The sequence below is a fragment of the Nicotiana tabacum genome, chromosome 17 (genome assembly GCF_000715075.1).
Source record: "Nicotiana tabacum cultivar K326 chromosome 17, ASM71507v2, whole genome shotgun sequence".
Lineage (NCBI taxonomy): Eukaryota > Viridiplantae > Streptophyta > Magnoliopsida > Solanales > Solanaceae > Nicotiana > Nicotiana tabacum.
In genome coordinates this window covers 31,400,130-31,416,751 of record NC_134096.1, presented here as the reverse complement: position 1 = coordinate 31,416,751, position 16,622 = coordinate 31,400,130, and positions in this window count along the sequence as shown.

Here is a 16,622-nt window from a genome sequence, read left to right as displayed (position 1 = left end):
ACATGTATGACATCATATGGCGTAGTGGCCTCAAGCCTACTATACGAAACACATCAATGGGCTGAGTCTTCCCCTCTTGGGTGCCCTCTACTCGCCCGAATACTCCGCTGTGACACACCTTCCTAGAGTCTAAGACAATATCTCACCTTGTGGCTGGTATCTCCACACTCGAAGAAACCCCTCTGCAGACGTGGTTGTGGGAATTGTGTGGTACGGGTACTCTGAGACCCATGAGCACCTGAAACACTGCGCGGAGCCTGAAGTGCAAACTAAACTGGCAGACCCACAAAACCTCTACCATGTCGCACCCTACCTCCAAAATAAGGACCAGTAGATCTCTTCAGTCTACGACGCCTCCTCGCCTCCCTGTCCTCTCTCTCCTGACCCCGCATGTCCTCTCTCTCCTGATCCCACATGCCCTCCACTCGGCGAGCGACCCCTACCACCTGCTGAAATGAAATATCCAACTCCAACTCACTAGCCATGCTGAATCGAATATCATGCCTGAGCCCCTCAATGAATCTACGGGCACGCTCTCTAACTGTAGCGACCAAAGCAGGTGCATGTCTGCCCAAATCACTGAATCTAATGGCATACTCTGATACTAATATAGTGCCCTGGCGCAACTGCTCATACTCCGCATGTCATGCATCTCGAAGGGACTGAGGTACAAAGTCTCTCAGGAACATCTCTGAAAGTTGAACCCATGTAAGTGAAGCTGACTCGGACGTGCTACTCAACTCATACACCCGCCACCATTGATAAGCGGCTCCCCTGAGCTGGAACATAGTAAAAGCAACCCCGCTCATCTCCACAATAACCATAGTATGGAGAATGCGGTGACACTCCTCCAGAAAACCCTGAGCATTATATGTCGCCAATCCACCGAAGGTAAGAGAATGGTACTTCTTGTACCTCTCAAGTCTAAGATGTTTTTCCTCAGATGTTGCTGCCCTAACCACGGGTTGAACTGGGAGATGTGTCTCCATGACACCTAGAACCTGACCTATATGAACCCGTTGCTCTGGAGTGTGGGAGACGGGAGTCTGAGCTCCTCCCCCGATCTGTGAAATAGCTGGTGCAACTCGAATCAACCCCGCCTGAGCCAATGTACCAAACATGCTCAGGAACTATGCTAAGGTCTCCTGAGCCAATGTACCTCCCCCTCCCCCCCAACTGGAACTACTGGCGGCTCCTCAACTGTTGCTCTGGTAGGTGCCCTAGCTGCAGCACGTGCTCCTCGTCGGTCTTTGCCTCTGCCCCTAGCGACATCTTCTCCAGAGGTAACATCATCAGCAACTACAGCTCGTGTACTCACCATCTGTGAGAGAATGGAATGATGAAAGTTTAAACTTCGAGACCAATGAACTCGCACGATAAGAATGAAGGAAGTGAAACTGTCCTAATAGTTCTGTAGCCTCTCGAAGATAAGTACAGACGTCTCCGTACTAATCCGCAAGACTCTACTAAACTCGCTTATGACTCGTAGCACCTATGAACCTAGTGCTCTGATACCACCTTGTCACGACTCAATTTTCCCTCCGTTGGGTATCATGATGGTACCTAGTCTTAGGGACTAGGTAAGCCTAACATTTTTTTAACAAAAACAATAATTAAATAATATCTGACAATTTTTTTAATGGAAATCTCTATAAAATTTACAATTCCCAAAATCGGTAGTACAAGTCAAAAGCTCTACAGAGTTTGCGACAATTTTATAAATACAACTGTTTGAAATAAATTAATAGTATGAATACAAATCAGAAGGTGACTCTGAAGCCTGCGGACGCAGCAGCAGGTTTACCTTGAGTCTCCATAGCAACAATCCGCACAGCTATCTAATGATCAACTGACTTCGAAATACTTGGATCTGCACAAACATGTGCAGAAGTGTAGTATGAGTACACCACGGAGGTACCCAGCAAGTATCAATACTAAGCTCAGTGGAATAGTGATGAGGAACAGTTAAGACACTCACTAGTCAAATAACATGTGCAATATAGCATACAAAAATAATAGAAAACAAATAGCAATAATAGCAACATTAATCAACTAGTGATTTAAACAGCAAGGCAATAGGAACAACATAAATATTGCTCAAATGAATAATAAACACAGGTACAACAAATTAATCAAGTCTTTCAAATATACATCTTTTATCTATAAGTTTTTCAATAAAAGTCTCTAGAATATAATCCTTTCCAATAAATATATTTCGAATATACTTCCTCCAAATAAATATCTTTCCATTATAATTCTTTCAAATAAATATCTTTCGAATATAATTCTTTCAAGTAAATATCTTTCAAATATAATTCTTTCAAGTAAATATCTTTCAAATATAATTCTTGCAAGTAAAAGTCACCATGTGACACCCCATTTAACTTCCCTGGTGTGAGAAATATATTCAACACATCACATCAAATGGCACGGCAATACCTTCGTACACTTGTCTCATTCTCACCCAATATATATATATATATATATATATATGTAGACCAAATCAATTGGCACGGCAACACCCTTCGTGCATTTATACTCTTCCTCACCGTGCAAACATATAACAATACCAACTAGGTGGGAGAAAAGTCAATAATAATAAAAAGAAATAAAGTGGGAGGCACACAGTAAGCAACAACGACTACCAGTCACATAGAAAACATAGGTGCACAATAACATCTCAATATAAAGGCATGAATGTATACACAACAAAACGATATCACAATATAATGTATGTCTCTCGTCCTCGCTTGCACGGAAACACCCTTCGTGCCATGAATATATGATAATATCAAAATAATTGCACGGCATCACCCTTCGTGCTTTTACTCTCATCCTCACCTGATAATATAAATGAAATGGCACGGCATCACCCTTCGTGCTTTTACACTCTCAATGGCACGATATTATCCTTCATGCTTTACACTCTCAAATGGCACGACATCACCCTTCGTGCTTTACACTGTCCCTCAAATGATAATATAATTCAAATGGAACGGCATTACCCTTCGTGCTTTACACTCTCAAATGGCACGGCATCACTCTTCGTGCTTTACAATAACAACCACCGCATGATAGAAAATCCAAATGGCACGGGATCACCCTTCGTGCTTTACAATAACAACAACCGCACGGCAAAAACCTCGTGCATCACAACAACAAGTACAACAACAACAATGACAATAATACAAGGGTACGACAAATAAGTTAACTCAGAGATTCCAGAACTTAAAGAAATGGAGGAACTAATTCACAAGGAGTAGCCACAATCGGGGAATGCTAGTCATAATAAGAACATCTCAACAAGAAAGGAAATACTATGTAACAATGGTCCACAATATACAGTTCGACATCGAGGAAGCTAACATAAGTCGAATAATTCCAAATAAGGACAAGTCAACCAAAATATAGGATATCTAACTTCTTTTAAAGTTGGGCAATTAGGAAAGAGATACAACAAATTCAGCTAAGAAGAAGCAACGGAAAGGTAACCATAACCTCAATTAAGGCTGAACAATTACAGAAGAGATAGTAATAATTTCAATTAAAGATAAGCAGTTAGGGAAAGGATAACATGGAAATAGAAAGGTAACAATTTCAGTTAAGGCACATATGAATCAAATAAGCAATAAGAGTGAATCATGAAGCAATTAATTCTAATTAAGCAGGTAAAGGTGAAATTAGTAATTAAGAAGCATAATCATAACAAGAACACTTGCATATTCAGTGAATACAAGGGCCTAAGGACCCTAAAAGGCCAATTTTCCACAAATAAGTCTGAGCACGTACTCGTCACCTCGCGTACACGGATTACAATTAGCATAGAAGACTAAAATCCTAAGGGGTAATTCCCCCACACGAAGTTAGGCAAGATACTTAACTCAAAGAAGACAGACCGATACTCAAAAATGAACTTCTTGGTGAAATGGCCTCCGGACGACTCAAATCTAATCAAAATAACATCAAAAACACAAATAAAACTCATAAGAAACTATTCCAGATCATAAAGCTCAATCTTTATCAAAATCTAAAAATCGACCCAAAAGTCGACCCCCGGTCCCGCACCTCGAAACCCGACAAATTTCACAAAACCTGAACACCCATTCCGATATGAGTTCAACCATACTAAAATTATCAAATTCCGATACCAATTCGTCCCTCAAATCATGATTTTTCGTTTTGAAAGTTTTCTTCAAAAATCCCCATTTTCCACAACTCAAAACATAAATTAAGTGATAAAAATAAAGATAAAATCATGGAATATAATAAATTCTAGGTAAAGAACACTTACCCAATCGATTTGCTCGAAAATCCCACAATTAATCGCTCAAAATCGAGCTCTACAAGTCAAAATATGATGAAAAATGGCCTAACCCTTGATTTGGAAAACTTATATTCTGCCTAGGTCTGAAAGCATCACGAACGCGGAGAAAGGCTCACGTTCGCGAAGAAGGAAAGTAAGGCTGTCCAGAACAACCCTTCGCGAACGCGAGGGAAGGAGTGCGAATGCGAAGAACAAGGGACGGAACCTACGCGAACGCGAGACGGAAAACGCGAACATGAAGAAGAATTATGAGGCAGTCATGAAGAGCTTCGCGAACGCGGGTGGCTAATCGCGAACGCGATGAAAGGGAGAGGCAAACCTTCGCGAACACGAGAGGTTGAACGCGAACGTGAAGAAGGATCTCGAGGTGGTTAGCAGTAACACTTCGCGAATGCAATAGGTTGAACGCAAACTCGAAGAAGGATCTCGAGTTGGTCAGCAGTAACACTTCACGAACGCGAAAGGCGCTTCGCGATCGCGAAGAAGAACACCAGAAAGCAGGAACATCGGTTCAAAAATAGCGGAAAAGGACCCGCAGCCTACCCAGAACACACCTGAGGCCCCTGGGACCCCGTCTAAACCCACAAACAAGTTCTATAATGTAACACGGACTCATTCGCAAATCACATCAAACAATGCCAAAAATACAAATCGCACCACAAATCGAACTTATGAACTTTCAATTCTTGCAACTTTGAAAACTCGTGCCGAAACTAATCAAACCAACCAGGAATGACATCAAATTTTGCAGGCAAGTCCCAAATGACATAACGGAGTTGTTCCAACTCTCGGAATCGCATTCCGACCCCGATATCAAAAAGTCCACTTCCGGTCAAAATCTCTAAAAATTCGACTTTCGCCATTTCAAGCCTAAATCATCTACAGACCTGAAATTTACCGTCCGGACACGCTCCTAAGTCCAAAATCACCCAACGGAGCTAACGGAACTGTCGGAACTCCATTTCGGAGTCGTCTTTACACAATTCCAACTACTTTTAAAATTCTAAGACTTAAGCTTTCGTTTTAGGGACTAAGTGTCCTAAATCACTCTCAATCATCCGGTAACTGAATTCAACCACGCACGCAAGTCAATACACATAATACGAAGCTGCTCAGGGCCTTATGCAACCGAACGGGACTTAAATTCTCAAAACGATCGGCAGGGTCGTTACAATAAGTTTGGTTTAGATATAGTATTTATTATGAAATAATTATTTATTCAGTTTTAATAAAATTTTAAATAGATCATATATTAATCTGTGTCATTTGCTTATATAGTAGATGATTTAGTGTTTATATTTTAGCTTATACAGGGAAGATTAAATCATCGGTTCTTATAAGTATAAAGTTTGAGTTCACAATCTAATGATGGAATTGGACAAACCATCATGGATGATTGTAGCACAAGATGAAATATAATTTATCTTGATTATGGGAACGGTTTAATTCCAAATTCTTGTTCTAGTACATTTTGTATGTATTGAACGGACCAAGTAGAGATAAGTATTGTATGCTGACTTAATAAAATAAACTCTCTAGCCATTAAATGTACTTATACTCTTAATCTTGATATAATTATTATTAGATGTGTATATTATTATTGATTTAATTTATTAAAAGGCAAGATCCTTTTGTGGGTCAATATGCCCAGTAAATTGACGAGCGCAAAACACAACACAAAATTATTGCTCGCTAGTCAAAGATAGTATAGATTAATTATCGTCTCCACAAGGATTGGATTTAAACAATGTTCGAATAATCTCCAGTTGATTACTATCCAGGAAAATTAACACTTCATTTGATGATTGTTACTACGATTAACTACTAAAAATTAAAGAATGAACAATTTATCATAAAACACAGCAGGTGAGCAACGAAGAAATATCAATGAGGGGAATAAAGGTATTTGACTAGATAGGTACAGGATAACTGACTCGCGATCCAATTCTTGAGTTAATTCACTCTATAATACGGTTTATTCTCACAAATTCAACCGATAATCAGATTATACTTGAAGCTAATATTTCTCTTTCGATTAAATGTTAATTCAATAATTAATCAAATTGAGGCACGGTAAACAATTGCAGTAATAAAATGACGGTTATGATCTAAAGGGTAACTTATCACGAATATTCCCTTGTTTTCTAGTTCGATTAACAATTCAAGAGGCTCTTTAGATTACCTATTTGAATCACAAATTTAACTTAGAGTATAAGATGTGTAGAAATTCAATATCAAACTCTTCTTTCGATTAAGCAAAATAATAAATAACTCCACAAAATAAATTAACGCTCCATCAATTAATTCTAACAATTATCAAGATCGAATCCTAATCAAGTTATCGAAACATCGTATCTGTCAACACCCTAATAGAAGTAAGACATCTTAAATATGTTTAAGAACAAAGAAAATATCAATTCAAATGATTTGATACAAACTCCCGTATTGCACCGATTACAGGTCAAAATATTGACGAATTCTTGAGTCTTCTTGCCTTGGTTGGTTTTCCAATCTTCTGTAGGTCAAAAGTCCCTTCAAAATCATATTTTGGTGTATTTATACCATGTAGAAACAAACCCAGCCGAAACTACCCTTTCCTAGCCGAACATGGAAATCACTCTGATGATTTTGCATAGCCACGTTGCACGCTGCGTCACCCCATGCAGCGCGCTAATAAGGAAATCCAGAGAGCTTGCACTTTGCTTGTCATACCACTTTCGCATTGCCGCGCCGCGCCTCACCGCTCCCCATGCGGCGCGGCAGTGGATTTTCTCATAGTTAATTAGTTTGTTCACTTTTTGACATCCGGACTTGGTCCTCGACCCCCGAATATGATCATGGCTTAATTTCTTGGGCTTCTACTCAGACTTCAAAGCTCCAACTTGTTCGATTTCGCTCCAAATTACCTAAATAACTTAGAATTATTTCCTACAAGGTATAAAACACATAATAAGTATAATTTACTATCATTTAATATCAAACACACATAAAATATGGTAATTAGAGTGTAATACTATGGCTAAAACACGGGTTTGTAGCCTACCATAAATACCCCACACTTAGACCATTGCTCGTCCTCGAGCAATCAAACTGCACTTCACCTAGGGACGACCTTTTCATTAAACAACCTCCCTAACACATCATGCCAAGAATATTTAAAATAGACTAAGCACCATATCATAACATCATAACCTCAAGACTCGACTCAAAAGCACCACGCGTTTTTCACGACCTGTTCACTTAATCTAACACAGAGGTCAAAGTCTTTACCTTACCTTCACAAGTCATGTGCCCTCACACAAACAATAGAGATTAGTTCTACACACAATAAAATTCAAGAACAAATAGGATAAGCTTGCCCGTAGTGTAATACTCTACTAATTGAGCTCATTCAGTCAAGGATCAAGTAGGACTTGATTTTGGCTGTAATGTAGGCTGCGTGACAGGTAGGATAGATTTAGATATAGTGACTACACCTCCCTAAGTACTTTAATACATATACATTAACAATTCAAACCCCACACTTATGTCAAACCATAGCTCCACATTCACATCAATATATATTAACTCCATACTTATTTAAGCACAATTATATCAAGAGTTACCACTTATTGAGAAATATTTGCACAACAATACAACTATATTATCTTTTTTTCTTATTCTCTTCAAGTGGCTCTTACTTTTTCAACACATTGCACCTTTCTCCTTATTTCAATAGTTCCACTCAAAAGCCAAACCAACCATCCCTCACTTCAACTTTTACAAAGTTCTTAACAAATTCAAGTGCTCACGAGAGGTACACGGTGCAAATAAAAGGTCAATTTAGACAAATGGGTAAGGCTTGTAATGTGGTTTCCAAAGAAACAGGATTACAGGCTCAAAGGGCTAACTAAGATAAACATTAATTTGGTGGGCAAAAGCATATATCTGGCTCAACAAAAAAATGCCTATATCACTTCCTATAGTGAAGAAGACCGCTATTTCGCTTTGCAAACACACAAGGCAAGTTCTAGACATCATCTGACATGCACAGAATATCAATGAAAACCTCACTCACACATTGGCACATAAATCACTCAGAATCGGATCCTTCCCGACTCTCTAGTCAACGTAGTTAAGCAAGGTCATGATCACACAATTTAAGGCACTTATCTAAGAGTCAAGAACTGAGCCTAGGTGTCACAACTAAGGCACTTATCACTCTCAAGGCTTATGCAGTCAAGGAAAATTGCTTCAAATTAGCCCTATGACTCAAGATTCTTTATTCCAATAAAATATTAAAAAAACTATCTACACCCGGTTCACGTAAAACCCTTGGAAAAGAAACGCGGCACAAAGAAAAACCAAGGGAGAATTACCACACTACCTAAGAAAGTAAAATAAAATAAAATAAAAGACATGTTCTTGGATTTTTAAATTTTTTTTATTTTTTTTTATTTTTCTCGTTCGACTTCAAATACCTCAAGAAGCCAGTTGGCGAAATCCATCATCAAAAAGAGTCGAAATTAAACAAGTAATTACTAACTATTACAGGCCGATAGAATTTAGAGTTATGATTACAGACCATATTGTCTAAGAAAGCAAGAAACAAATGAAACAAAACTAACTGGCAAATAGAAAACAAGTGCAAATACAATCAAATAGGAGCACCCCCACCCCACACTTAAGAAATTTCCTTGTCCCCAATGCAAAACATTAAAACAAGAGTGAAAAAGGTAACTCTCTGAGGCTTGTGGCCTACTCCTCATCAACACCCTCAAAGGTGGGTAGGTACTCTTCATCATCAGAGGGAATAGAGTTTGTGTCCTCGTCCAGTGGCATTTGTACTCCCTCGTTTAAGCCCAACCATTGTTGCGTGACCACAGAGAGGGGGTGGTCTTCCTGTAGCTCTGCCAAGTCAACCTCCCCCGATCAGCGCGAAGGCACATATCAGCAAATAGCAGCTGCAGTGTCTCCTCAACACGAACAAATCTGTGATCTATAGGAAAAATAACAGTGGGGGTGTCTATCACAGTTGTGACATCAAAAGGCTTAAGAGGCCGCAAAATCGGAATCGTCCAATCATAATGGAACTCCTCCTCCACATGGTGGGTCCTCAGAAGTCATATGATCATACTCGAGAAATACAGGCGGCGGGCCCCAAGTGGTCGTACTCGAGACATTTTCTCAAGCATAATCTTACCCAGATCAAACTTCATCCGAGTCAAGATAGCATAAATGAGACACACCTTCAACCGGGAGACATCATTGTTATTCTGGGTAGGCATGATCTTTGCAGTAATCAACCGTAGAATGACTCTGGCGGGACGCTGGAAATGATACCTCTTCATGTCCTTATGGAACTCTTTAGCATCTCGCGTCATGTGGCAAGAGACCTCGTGCCACATAGCTAGCGTCTAATATCAGGATAGGGGGGTCGACGCAGCAACCTCAAGAACAACTTATGCGAATGCTCCGTGAGTCCCATGATTTGATTTATTACCCGGGAAGAACATGGAATCATCTTGCCTCGTATCTCCAGTTCATACACTGCATCTAAACTGGCCTCAGGTTGCCAATTGTCGTAGAATTCCTTAACCATGTTCACGCTCTCCGACTCACCAGGATGGAACAAGCTTTCAAAACCCAGGCATCTGATGTTGTTGTAAATCCCCGGGTATTTCCTGGCTAGCTTACCATCGTCAATGCCAACTTTCGGGTCGGGACTCACCGCCCGAACAAAGGTCCGGTACCACATCCTAGCATGAGCTGGCACAGCCCGAATGCCATACTTGCAGCCTGGTACTACATCCGCATCGGGATCAATGCGCTCCTCTTCCTCCTCCATCGGGGCGGGAGGAGGTGCCCGCCTACCTCCTCGATGGCTACTAGAGGCAACCTCTGAGGTACCTATGTTAGAATGTTTGGTAGGATAGCGAGGCATTGTACCTGCACAAAACAGACAACATTAGCCACAACACTTAAAATAAAAACAAGATCAAACGGGGTAACCACCCCGCACTTCTGTATTGGCAAGTTCACAAGTACAATGTATATAGGGGGCTTAGACTACCCCATTGAAAGCATGCCACACATATTCAATAACCCACCCAACCACCAATGCAAAATTCCAACAACATAACCACGGACTACACTAGTGTATAAGACAAAATTAAGAAGCTAAACTAGTAACTAAGAAAATAAGAGTTAGAAGTTAGTCTAATTTACTACTAACAAACTTAAGATACAATACAACACTACACAAGTACTTAGCATGAATCGGACACCCCAATTAGCACCTAGAAACACATTAGCATGGGGTGGTCAATCGATTAACACTCGGGGTTAACACATTAAAGTTTCACAACATAAGAACATGACATCCCACCCTACATTTATCATCAAGTATCACAACCCACAAAGCACTTCCCTTTTAAAGTAACAACATTACACATGTTTATGTCACTAAGGCATTTCAACAAACATATTGTGGGCATTAAGTACACCGCTTTATTTTCACTCACATTGTCAGGAACCTCCACACTTATATATTAATCAACCACCCAACAACAACCAAAGAATCTCCACATTGTAACCATAGCACAAAGTGCTTCAAATTTGCACAAAATTATCATGAATTTTCGGCCATATAGGCATCCTTTCAAGCTTCGTCACAAAACAATCCCAACACCATCAAGACACACAAAAAATCATCCCCAAGCATAAAAACAATGAAAACCCCACAAGGTTAAGCACAATTTTTTACCAAAGTAAAAAAAATTAACTACAAGATTAGCAAAAATCAACTACCTATGATTTAGAAAATCAAACTAAAACTATGTAATTCTACAACTAAATGGTAAAAAGAACACAATTAAGAGAAGAGAAAAGAACTTACCTTGATGATTGATGGAGATGAGAGGAAGGTGAATGAATGAAGGATGTGAGGAAGAAGGAGGGATTTGGATTGGGAGAGAGAATAGTGAGAGAATAAAGAATGAGAGATATGGGAGAAGGGGGAGGGTTTGTTTCTGTTTTTTGGGGCGGGGGGTCTGGGCGTTTTTCCTTTATAATTTCATAATTGTTTTTTTCAAATTACCCTGTAGTGTCTCTGAGTGCGGCGCCACACGCGGCGCGGTTGTGGGGTTTCCAGAGAGTGGATTCTGACAGATGTTTCTCGTTTGGCCTAGCGCGGTAGGCCGAATTTCTCACAGTCCCGGCAATTTTTTTTGTTTTAGGCTATGGGTTGCATTCTGACTCTATTATGTACTTATTTTATATTTAATTCATGCTTATACCTGCCTAAATACGTACCAACATTCCTAAACTATAATAATCTTATACTACAATTATCTAACTATTCTACAAAAGCAAGAAAAGGGGTTAGAAGTTGTTCTCAAGGAAGAACCTAAGTCTACTATTGTATAGTAAGACGTTGTCCCCTTCCTGAAACTCCTTTGGCTTAATCAGACGATCATGCCACCTTTTTGTCTTTTCTTTGAAAATCCGCGCATTTTCATATGTGTCCAGCCTAAACTCCTCCAATGCATTCATCTGCGCCAACCTGTGTTCACCTGCAAGACTAAGATCAATATTAAGCATCTTAATTTCCCAATAAGCTTTATGTTCTATCTCAATAGGTAGGTGACACGATTTTCCATACACTAGTTTGAATAGTGAAGTCCCTATGGTTGTTTTGAACGCAGTTCTGTTCTCCCATAGAGTTTCTTCCAACTTTACAGACCAATCCTTACGAGAAGCACTAACCGTCTTTTCAAGAATTTGTTTAAGTTCACGGTTATCCACTTCAACTTGCCCACTAGTTTGGGCATGGTACGGGGTTCCTATTTTGTGTGTGACCCCATACTTGGACAGCAGTGCAGCAAACTTCTTATTTACAAAGTGTGACCCATTGCCACTGATAATCACTCGAGGTGTCCCAAAGCAGGTAAAAATGTTCTTCCGTAAGAACTCACACACCACCCGAGCATCATTGGTCCTAGTTGGGATTGCTTCGACCCATTTAGAGACATAGTCAATAGCTACTAGGATATATTCATAAGAATGCGATGATGGGAACGGACCCATGAAGTCAATACCCCAAACATCAAAACTTTCACATACCAGAATGGAATTGAGAGGCATTTTATCCCTCTTGCTAATATTACCTGCCCTTTGACACTTGTCACATACAGTTACATACGCTTGTGCGTCTTTGTACAAAGTAGGCCAATAGAAATCGGCTTCCATGACCTTTGCTGCAGTGCGATTTCCACTATAGTGTCCTCCAGCTGCTCCATCATGGCAATGAGACAAAATTCTTGCCATCTCTCCTTCAGGCACACATCTTCAAATCACACCATCTTCACACACAGTTTAAACAAGAAAGGGTCATTCCAAAAATAACGTTTTACCTTACCTTGAAGCTTCCTTCTTTTATCATGAGAGATAATACGCAATAACCATCCGCTAGCCAAAAAGTTGGCTAAATCAGCATACCAAGGCGGCCTTTCGGAGACCGCAGCAATGAAAGAATCTGCTCATCAGGGAACTCTTCCCTTATTTCAACTATTTCAACTGGAGTTTTCTCAAGTCGAGATAGATGATATGCAATTGATTTTCTGTGCCCTTCCTATCTTTGATCTCCAATTCAAACTCTTGGAGCAATAACACCCACCGTATCAGATGCGGCTTGGACTCCTTCTTACTCAATAGATATTTCAAGGTTGAGTGATCAGTGTGTACAATCACTTTAATCCCTACCAGGTATGATCTAAACTTGTCAAAAGCAAAGACCACACCAAAGAACTCTTTTTCAGTAGTGGCATAGTTGACTTGAGCATCATTAAATGTCCTGCTTGCATAGTAGATGGGCCTAAACATTTTATCTTTTCTTTGCACTAGAACTGCTCCCACAACTACATCACTAGCATCACACATTATCTCAAATGGTTGGCTTCAATCAGGTGTCACCATAATAGGAGCACTCACAAACCTTTTCTTTATCAATTTGAATGCTCTTAGGCACTCTACATTGAAAATAAATTTGACATCTTTCGCTAGCAATGTAGTCAACGGCTTAGTAATGTTGGAAATTGTTTTTATGTACCTCCTATAAAACCCAGCGTGTCCCAAGAAACTCCTTACGCTCTTCATAGAAATCGGTGGAGGGAGCCTAGAAATTACATCAACCTTAGCTCTATCAACTTTAATTCCATGTGTAGCTACTTTGTGGCCCAGGACAATTCCCTCTTTCACCATGAAGTGACACTTCTCCAAGTTAAGATCCAAGTGAGTGGCTTCACAACGTTCAAGCACAAGCTCCATGAATACTTCTAGACACTTCCCGTTCAAATCGGAGAATATAGAAATCATGCACCTCTGAAAAGTGGCAGGTGCATTACACAACCCAAACAGCATCCTCCTATAAGCAAAAATACCTGACGGACAAGTGAATGTGGTCTTCTCTACATCTTCTGGGGTAATTGTTATCTGATTGTAGCCTGAGTACCCATCCAAAAAGCAGTAGCATCCATGTACTGCCACTTTCTCGAGTATTTGATCAATAAAGGGGATGGGGAAGTGGTCTTTCCTTACTGCATCATTCGGCCTTCTATAATCAATGCACATTCTCCACCCAGTGACAGTTCTTGTGGGTATCAATTAATTGTCTTTATTTTTCACCACTGTCATGCCCCTCTTCTTAGGTACAACTTGCACTGGACTAATCCATTGGCTATTCGGAAATAGGAAAAATCACTCTTGCATCTAGCAATTTGATGATCTCCTTGTGCACTACCTCCTCCAAATTTTTGTTCAACTTGCGTTGGGGTTGCACCACTAGCTTGCTATTTTCTTCCAACAAAACTTTGTTCATGCAAATGGCTGGACTGGTTCCTTGAATATAAGCTATACTCCATCCAATGAATGTCCTTCTTGTTCTTTATCAGCAGCTCCACTAGCTCTTGCTCATGTGTACCTGTCAAGTCAACAAAAATAATCACAGGGAAATTGTTAGTTTCAAGAAAATCATATTTTAAGTGAGTGGGGAGGACTTTCAATTCCACATTAGGCTTAGAAGCCTCCTCCTTTAGTTCCTCCTCATCAACTACTTGTTCCTCAATTTCAAGAGCTTCAGCCTCTTTCTTTATTTCAGGATCTTCATCCTCCATTGTGCTAGACTGAGTAATACATCTCTCTAGAGTATCCCCCACAAGCTTGTCAAACTTGTATTTTCAGCCAATTCCCCAACAACATCTAGCTTGAAACATGAGTAGGTGGACGCCTCATCGCTGGGGTATTTCATCATCCTCTTCATCTGGAACACCACTTTTTCATTGCCCACTCTGAGCATAAGTTGCCCCTCATAAATATCAAGGATAGCTCTGCCTGTACATAAAAATGGCCTCCCTAGAATTAGAGGCACCTCCTTGTTCATCTCCATATCCACCACAATAAAGTCTACAGGGAACACAAATTTGTCCACCCGCACTAGAATACCCTCAATGATTCCCTCAGGTAAAATGGTGGTTTGGTCAGCCAGTTGTAGGGATACTGGTATTGATTTGATACGGAAAGAGGCATTAGATTAATCGTAGAGGGCCTTGTCAAATTTCTCACTCCCCAACGAGCATGGTATGGTGAAGGGTCCCCACACTTTTGGGGAATTTTGTTTTGCAATATGGCACTATGGTGGGCATTCAGTTTGACCACTATTGTCTCCTCTAATTTTCTCTTGTTAGACAGGATCTCCTTCAAGAACTTTGCATAAGCAGGCATCTGAGTGAGTACCTCTGTGAAGGGAATGTTCACATAAAGTTGTTTGAGCATCTCCAAATATTGCCCAAAACATTTGTAAAGTTTCTCCCGCTTCATCTTTTGAGGGAATGGTAGAGCTGGCATCTGTCTACTTTATTCAATTTCCTTTTGTACCTCGCTACTTTGACTTTTTTGCTCTTCACTCTTTTTCTCTGCTGGTGTCTCAGTCTGCTTGTTAACTACCTCAAGGCTAGCTTTCACCAATATGTCAGTTAATGCTTTGCCACTTCTCAGAGATACAACTTTGATTGTTTCCTTTGGGTTCTTTTCAGTGTCAGAGGGAAGATTCCCAGGAATCCTCTTAGATAACAAATTTGCAATCTGTCCCATTTGTCTTTATAAATTCCGGATATCCATGCCCTGAGTCTCGAATTTTTCATTTGTTTTGTTGATTAATGCCGTCATGAGATCTTCCATACTTGACTAATTTGGTTGTGGTGGCTGGTATTGCTACCTCTGCTGGTTCTGAAAACCTGGTGGTCCTTGACCCTGGGTCTGAGATTATTTTGCTGCCATGAGTTCAAGCTCCCATTAGGTGAACTCCACGAAAAACCTGGATGTCTTTGACCCATAGCATTATAGTTGTTCCCACCTTGGTATTTTCCTCTATTAAAGTTCCCCACAACATTGACTTCCTCAGCTGTAGCTTGACACTCATGTGTAGGGTGTCCCAATCAACAAAAATCACATGATGCTTGTGGCTCACTCTGTACCTTGGCCAATGTCAGCATTGTTATCTCCTTAGCCATGGTGTCTAACTGGGCTTACATGGATCTGTTAGAGTCCACCTGGTGAACCCCAACGGATTTCCTTCTGTCATTACTCTCAGCCGGCTACTGATTAGCATCCCCAGATAATTAATCAAGGATTAAGACAACCTCCTCTAGAGTTTTCTTTATTAATAGACCTCCACATGCAGTATTCAGAGTTCATCGCGATGACGGTGTCACTCCATCCCAAAAATCCTGGAGTTGCATCCATAAATCAATTCCATTATGCTGACACTTTTTGACTATCTCCTTGAATCTTTCCCAATATTCAAAAATCATTTCTGTCTCCTTCTGGCAGAAATTGTGGATTTTCCTTCTGAACCTCCCTGTTTTTGCAATTGAAAAGTACTTGTCAAGAAACTTCCTGGGCATATCTTCCCATGTCCTGATCAAACCTGTGGGTAAGCTACGAATTCATTGCTTCGCATCATCTTTCAATGAAAAGGGGAATTCCCTTAAGTAAACTGCATCCTTTGATACTCCATTGTATTGGAAGGTGTTCATGATTTCTTCAAAGTCCATCAAGTGAGTGTTGGGATCTTCGTTCACCTTCCCTCTGAAAATGCAGTTGTTTTGGATAGTTTGAAGCAAGCCTTACTTCAATTCGAAGTTGTTTGATGCTATGGGTGGAGGTCTAACACTTGACAGTCCTTGATTGTAGACTGGCCAAACATAGTCACCCAATGATCTTCCAGGCCTAGGTGCTACATTCTCGAACTAGTCTTCAACCA